Genomic DNA, 7,899 nt, shown 5'->3' on the forward strand with positions numbered 1-7,899 from the left:
AATCTCCATACTTTTGCAATTTATTTCGTATCACGTAAGGCTTTTGACAGCAATGCGATCGCGATCGGCGAGCAATTTGAACTGTCAAATAGCGATCACAACAAAGGTGATTTTTTACCGATTGCTTGTTTATCGCTGAGAGGTTAGTTGTGTTTTGCGTCAATATTTAAACTGTAAAACGTATTTTTATAACATTGGCGCATACAGTGCTCATATTAGAAGCCATTCTTGAAGGAGAAACAAGAGATGTAGCCAGAAATACAGCTAAATAAGACCTCGCAATCTCGACCGAGCCCAGGCACTGGAACTGTCTGACTCTGAGTTTAAAACCCATTACAAGGGTTGAATAAGGAGCTGTTTGTGACGAGTTAAACACATTGACAAGAAAAACAACAATTAACACATGTGCTGTGTTGTTGCGAAACATCTGCAACAACTATCACGTCGCCTGCCAGTACGACGACTTCCAAGTGCTTCAACAAGTTTAGGACCACACTTAAGCCATTGCAGGATGTTACAGTTTCTTTGAAAAAGTGAGAACCAGCTTTTAGTGAGTGGCAGACCGCAAAGAACTTGCAGAGGTTGTGATCTTTATGAAGTGAAAAATAAAGCAGTAAAACAGTGTTACTTGTTTCATTTGCATGTAGTTTACTATTAAGTTATTGTTATTTATCTTCATGTAAGTAGAATTAAATGGAATAAGTACTTTTAAACATACATCAGAAATAAGGTTTATTTTTAAGTAGTAAGTAAAACATTTTCTTTATGACTAATTATTTTATGCATAATCTCCAATATAATGAAATGTGCAACAGTAAATAAAAGATTTAGTCTTGTATTATTTAATAATAACAGAAATATATTATAACCAATGTTAAAAAGGTTTATTAAAATCAGAATACTGCTTAAAACCTATCAATCCCCAAGCGGCAGCTGGCTGCCGCATAACAATTGAAAATTTATTGTGTCTGGGGTCTGCGATACCCACGATGGAGGTGCTACAAGCTCTTATGAATAATGTTAATTTCTTTATTAGTGTTTCATCCTGATGTTTTAAATATCAATATTGTAAATATTAACATGTACTATATATTAAAATAAAAATACAACTATTATTTTTATTACAAATTTATTTAATACTTACAAAGTAAAGTTTTTATCAATTATGTACCTACTTATGTAAATTTATCAATATCACTCAATTCCTTCAGTATAGTCTATAACTCTATATAGTCTTTAAAGTTGTTACTTTGCATTTGTTAATAATTAACAATTATAGTAACTCTATTAATAGCTGTATTCTGTTTAGTATTCCTAATAATCAATTACATATTTAATACTAATGTGGGTTTCTGAACCAAAAACAAAATTACATTCAAATTATTAAAGGTTTTTTATTGTATTCTCACTAAAATATGTTTTGTTAACAGTTAATAATTATTATCAGTACATATCAGTTATATAATGTTATAAAATGTCAATTTACAAAATAAAGAAATAAAGTACATACAAAGTGAGTTTTTTATTTAATATAAACCCCAAACTATAGGTAACACTGTATATGACAACTTTTATTATAATTTTAATATGACAAAGTATAATATGTAGTTTCACACAGTCATCTATTTTAACACAAAGTTTTTCATTTTAAAATGATTTTAACAATAATAAATATTTGTTATAACTAATAAGACAAGTCAAATATTGTTGATTCAGCAGCACTCCGTAGTTTGTCATCGGTATGGTACTTTGAATCAGACAGCCCAGCTTCCATGAAATCCATATCTGCAAAATAAAGTTAATTTAATAAAAAATACTTATTTTTTTGTATAGTTTAAAACTTATTTAAAATTTACTGTAAGGAACAACTACTTCCACAGAAATCATCCGATAATATTGTATTGGATGGTTTGGCTTTTCAGCCTCACTATATAAAGTCACTAATAAAAATATAGGTATTAAGTTTATGTTTTTAATAAGTTAGATAGAAATTGTATACTTACAGAGTATAATAAAAGCAATATTATTCAAATTACTCGTAGTTGAAGCAGACGGCCCAGTTTCAATGAAATCCATAATATCTGCAAAATAAAGTTATTTTAAGAAAAAATCTTTACTTCTGCCTATAATTCAACACTAATGTAAAATTTACTGTAAGGAACAACTACTTTCACAGAAATCATCCAATAATATTGTATTGGATGGTTTGGCATTTCAGCCTCACTATATAAACTCACTTATCTAATAAAAATATAGGTAATAAGATTATGTTTTTAATAGGTTAGTTAGAAATTGTAGAACTTACCTACTTAGTACTTACAGAGTATAATAAAATTCTATGTTCACCATCACCAAATACTAGTGCTCTGCGATGAAAGCCAAGACTTCATTGTCGACTTTGTTTATTGGTAAGCCATATCATCATCTTTGATTACCAGCAGCATCAGCAGGCCCCAAAGTACCACCTCTGTTAGCCATAGCTTCATCTTGCTATTGCTTTTAACTTTTAAGGTCAGCCCAGTACTACAAAAATAGAAAAGTGTTATGAAAAGGCAAAAAAGGGAGAAGTAACATCAGGAAAGTACAAATTAAGGATGCTTACCTTTTTCTATTGTTCTCAAGATTTTGTTGATCTAGATTCTAGAGCTTTAGGCTCATGGGCAAGATTATTCTACGGTTTTCAACATTTTCTTTTCAGATTGACCCAAGATCTACTCCTTTGGCTATTTCACAAGGAAATCCAGCTAATACATTGGTGAAATACCAAAGATTTTACATTTTACAGTATTGTACTTGTATAATCTCGCTCACTTGTTATTTTGTTCACGAAACAATCACAACTAAAGCGAACGCAGAGTACTTTTGTATACATTAGAAACGTGAACACTTGTAAACATTGTCGAAGTTTGTTTGATTTGACATTCCAATAATAGTTCCTTTGATTGCTACTAAATTGTTTTTGGCGCTAGTGTACTCGCAAAAGTGCATTGAAACGATAAGCGAGCGATCCGCGAGCGATCGCTTACATGATACCATTTTTTTTTATACCCAGCAATCGATCGCGCGATCATCGCGCGATCGATTGCTGATGGTTTGTTAATCGCTATTTTTACGTGATAGCCCTGCCGATCTTACTTGTCAACAAAACATTAGTACGTTTTGTAGATTTAACTGGATGACATTGAATTTGATAAAAATTCGTTTGTCACGCGGGAACTGTACATATTTTCGGGATAAAATCCTATTGTCTTTTTCCGGGGCTCAATGTATCTCTATCCCAAATTTTAGCAAAATCGGTTCAGTGGTTTGGGCGTAAAGAGGTAACAGACAGATAGTCAAAACACTTTTGCATTTATGATATTATTATTATGGGTTAGTGCAAAAACCTCGTTGTGTTGTTGGGCCATAATTATGCATTTATCTGCAATATGCATAATCGACGTCGGTCAATTCCAAACTAGACCAAAACCCTACATTTTCTAACGCTGAGCGGGCTGATAAATAATAACAATACCGGTTATATATAATAACTCCCACAACCAGGCCAGGAGTAACTTTATAGTGCCCAAGTGTGTGCGCAGTAGGTACACAAGAGTAATCTCTATTCCTTTAGCCCAGTGCAGTGGGACGAACGACCGACACGACTGGCGAGAGATCGCGCAGGGCCGACTTGTTACATGCCCATCCGACGTATGGATTTATCGTGATGTCAGACAGACACCGAAAACTTATAACGCCTTTTTTACGTCGGGCGTTAAAAACATTCGAAATGTCCACAAAAATAACGTTAATTAGCTAAGGAACGATTTTGTAGGAACCTCTCGCCTGAACTCCCCTTGGCCGGAAAACCCTTTTTAGTTCAAAAACGGACACCTAACTTCGTTTGCTTGTCAGTGTGTGATTGAGCGGATTATATCGATATATCATATCACTTTAAAGAATTTAACCAAAAATATATTTTTATGCGCCTACGTCATAAATAGTGCGTACCGTACGTTTTTAAACGCAAAATTTGCATGTCCACTGTCCAGTAGTCGACTAAAATGTTTTGTGAGTTGTGACACGGATAATAATAATGATAGTCTATATTCTGTCTAGTGCATGAAGTAACAAAAGAAAGCGATAAAAAATTCAAATTCATGACTTGTTTACATCTTTGATACCTACCTAAATTAATCAATAATCATTCATTTAAAATGTATGTTGTGCGAGGAAGAAAATTATAGATATTCGTTGTTTTTTGACACGTGATCAAGAGGGTTGATTTTAAGAACATAAATTATAATTTCAATGGCTATTAAATAATAATTGATAAAAATGTAATACAGTGTGAGTTGTGACCAAGTTGTGACTAATAATTAACCTACAAAATAATTAAAGACGTATGTGAATGAAGTGGGTATAACTAACAATTTAAAAATTGTCGTTTTTTTTCTTCATTTTAATTGTATAGTACGGGAGCCCTAGAACAATTTTTTTTTATTACTAATAAGCAAATTTTTTGTAAGTAACTTCATTTTGATCAAACGAACAACATTTTGATCTGCGAAAAATCTTGAAAGTGTTAGCTAACAGAAATAGAAAGGATTTCATACTTGATGGTCCTCAAATATGGACTGTTCTATTTGTAGGACAATGTTATTCTTAAATTATATAACTATTATCCTATCAATATACAAAAAATCAGCTTGTTAGCGTTCCGTTTCAGGGTTCAGCAGTCAACCAAGTTTTGTTGATTACAGAACCCTATAACGGAACCTTAACGAGCTGATTTTTTGTATATTGATAGATTAATAGTCATATAATTTAAAAGTAATATTGTATTGTTTTGACGACCTCTGTGGCTCAGTGGTGAGCGCGTTGGTAGCTCAAGCCGGGGGTCGCGGGTTCGAATCCCGCCGACGGAATAAAAAGTTTTCAATGTTCCCGGGTCTGGATGTGTATTAAATATGTGTATGATATAATAAAAATCTTAAATATATGTATAGTATAAAAGTATTAAATATATTTCCGTTGTCTGGTACCTGTAACACAAGTCCTTTAGGTACTTAGCACGGGGCCAGACTGACGTGGTGTGAAGCGTCCATAGATATTATTATTATTATTATTATTACAAATAAAACAGTCCATATTTTAGGACCATCAAGTCAAAGCAAGAAATCCTTTCTATTTCTGTTAGCTACCACTTTCAAGATTTTTTGCAAATAATAATGTTGTTCGTCTTATCAAGATGAAGCTACTCACAAAAATTTTGCTTGTTAGTAATAAAAAAAAAATTGTTCTAGGGCTCCCGTACTAGAAGGCTTTAGAACCGAGAAAAAAATTCGTAATCAAAATGTTTATTGTTACAGGTATTGCCATCTAGCTAACCATCATGTTAGGCAGATAATGGAGTAGATAAGTTACGAGTCTGTTCAAATTATAAGAGGGAAAATGAGTAGTTAATCTCCCTTAAGTTATCAAACGTTTCATTTATCCAATGCATTCACTTCCGTGTTCAATTGCTAAAATGTGTAAAATAAAATGTATTTAACACGGTGTGACAAATAACTCTACATAATAATTCTTATATATTATATTTATCGTGATAAATCGCAACAGCCTTAATTCTATGCTATATTTCTATGCTAACTATGTTTCTATATTTTTATCGGTATCACATAATATAGTCAGAGACAGATCCGCTACCTTATCACGTAAAAATAGCGATCAACAATCCACTAGCAATAATCGCGCGAGTGATTGCTGGGCGACATGAATGTCACAAACAATCGTGTTATGTATAGTGATCGATTGCAATCGTATTGTTTTGACTGATAGTACGTGATACAAAATTGCGTTTTTGCAGCAATTATCGCGCAATAATTGCTATCGCATTGCTCTCGCAAGATACGTGATACGAGGGCCGGTGTAAAACTTTAAATCTTGATTTAAATTTAAAGGTCGTCTCCAACGACTTGAATCGAACGACAGACCTTTCAAACGAGGCTTGGCAGAAGATTATTGTGGTTAATCTTACGTACTTACGTTTTATTTTAAGTATTTCTCTTAACAGTTACGTTAAATACATGCGTTTGGTAATTTAAAGGCGTCCTATATTTACGAATATAAACCTGCCGCAAAAACATTGTAAAAGATATCAATTGCAGTTAAGTCGAAGAAGATTGTTGTGGGTAATCTTACGAATTATTTTAAGGATTTCTCTTAACATTTAGTTTAAATATTACATGTGTTTGATAATTTATAAAAGGCTTTTTATATTGACGAAAACAAGTTTGCTACAAAAACATTAAAAAATATATCTCTTGAAGTTGAGCTGCTACATTATTTTACATGGCACAACTTTTAATCCTGAACCGTCACTGCAAAAAATTGTATCCACTTTATGCTAGGTTGAATCCATATTTTAGTACCACCAAATCAAAGTATGAAATCGTTTCTATTTCTGTTACCTACCACTTTCGAGATTTTTCGCAGATAAAATTATTATTCGTTTTATCAAAATGAAGCTACTCACAAAAAATTAGCTTGATAGAAATAAAAAAAATTTAGTTCTAGGGACTAAAAGGCTTGCAATATAAAGAACAAACCTTCAAAGTAAAACTATTTCGTTTCATAGTAAATTAATTATCACAGTATTACTATTTTGTTTGGTAGTAACTTTTCAGTAACCTGTAGTTCAAGCTGAAATTTATTACTTTTTGCTTATTTTCCGGATTTTATTAAGAAAATAATGGATTTTTATATAAAATCTACGTCGTTTCATAGCTGGCTTCTATTTATCGTTAAAATTGCATTTAAACTAAAAACTTTTATCCTAACAGCGTTTATTATGGTAGTATCAATTCTGGAAGTACAAAATTTTAACATAAAACTAATAACACAGAAAGTTTTAACTTGTTTTGTACGTTTATCTAGTGTTTCTGAAACGTACATTTCGCATGGATAAATATGTTTTGAATAATAATATTATGGTAGTATAATATTATTCTATAATTATTATATCTTAGATAATATAATATTATTCATATTTTTTGAATAATATTATGACATTGATAATACCTGGTACTGAAAGTACATGTTTGTTTACTCAATCTTAGATATGAAATTACAAAATCTCTGTAATCTAGAAAAAATCCTTGTAAGTATTTAAATGTGATAGAATATTCATTCATTAAAAAATAACTTTCGAGAAACAATTATTATTTTGAAAGGAACTTAAACAATATAATTATAACAAATAAAATTAGTGCATAATATTATGTTGAAACTTACTTCTAAAGTAAAAAAATGGTTCTACTAAAGTTTTGCCTTTCAGTTTAATAAATTGGTTTGAGTAATCGTCTCAAAAAATTTTTTGATTTTTAGTTTAAAGTTATGAAAATACTTACGTTTATTTTTCAAAACAAGATTAATTTAATACTTAAAAAAAAAACTGTTCTAAAATATGTTCTTAAAAGTATATCACAAAATTCATTCCTAAAAATAATAAACGTTTTCACGATTTTTAACTAAAACTAAACGCATTTTAACACTTTTAGTATATTAAAAAAAATATTGACACATCAAATTAACAATAGATTAGATTAATTTATCAAATAAAAATTAATTTAAAAGTATGAAAAAGTTATTAACTCACTGCTAGGTGGAGTCGCGTGTTCGTGTGGGCGCCCGAGTGAGCTTAGGGCGGGCGGGCGCGCGCTTATAAACCGCCCAACTGCGTGGGTACCTATATTATGTACTATATTATGTACTGACGCTATACCTACAGGTAATTCATGAGTTTTTTATAACTATTAGTAAATGAATGTGAAAGTTAGTGCTATTTTGGTTGTTATAATAATATTGTTATTTGTTATGTAGGATATATACTATTAATATAAAGAATTCAATAATTAA

At 31.1% G+C, this 7,899-nt stretch overlaps 1 protein-coding gene across 1 annotated transcript in view; it reads right to left on the reverse strand.

Annotated features, from left to right (window-relative positions):
• LOC121725303 (neuropeptide CCHamide-2) overlaps positions 1–7,679 on the reverse strand; it is a 69,422-nt gene extending 61,743 nt beyond the window's left edge. Inside the window, exon 1 of the mRNA XM_042112192.1 lies at positions 7,640–7,679. The gene's annotated coding sequence lies outside the window, so the exon portion shown is untranslated. The remainder of the gene's footprint in view (positions 1–7,639) is intronic.
• Positions 7,680–7,899: the final 220 nt, after the last annotated feature.

This window comes from Aricia agestis, chromosome 3 (assembly GCF_905147365.1).
Source record: "Aricia agestis chromosome 3, ilAriAges1.1, whole genome shotgun sequence".
NCBI classification, from domain to species: domain Eukaryota; kingdom Metazoa; phylum Arthropoda; class Insecta; order Lepidoptera; family Lycaenidae; genus Aricia; species Aricia agestis.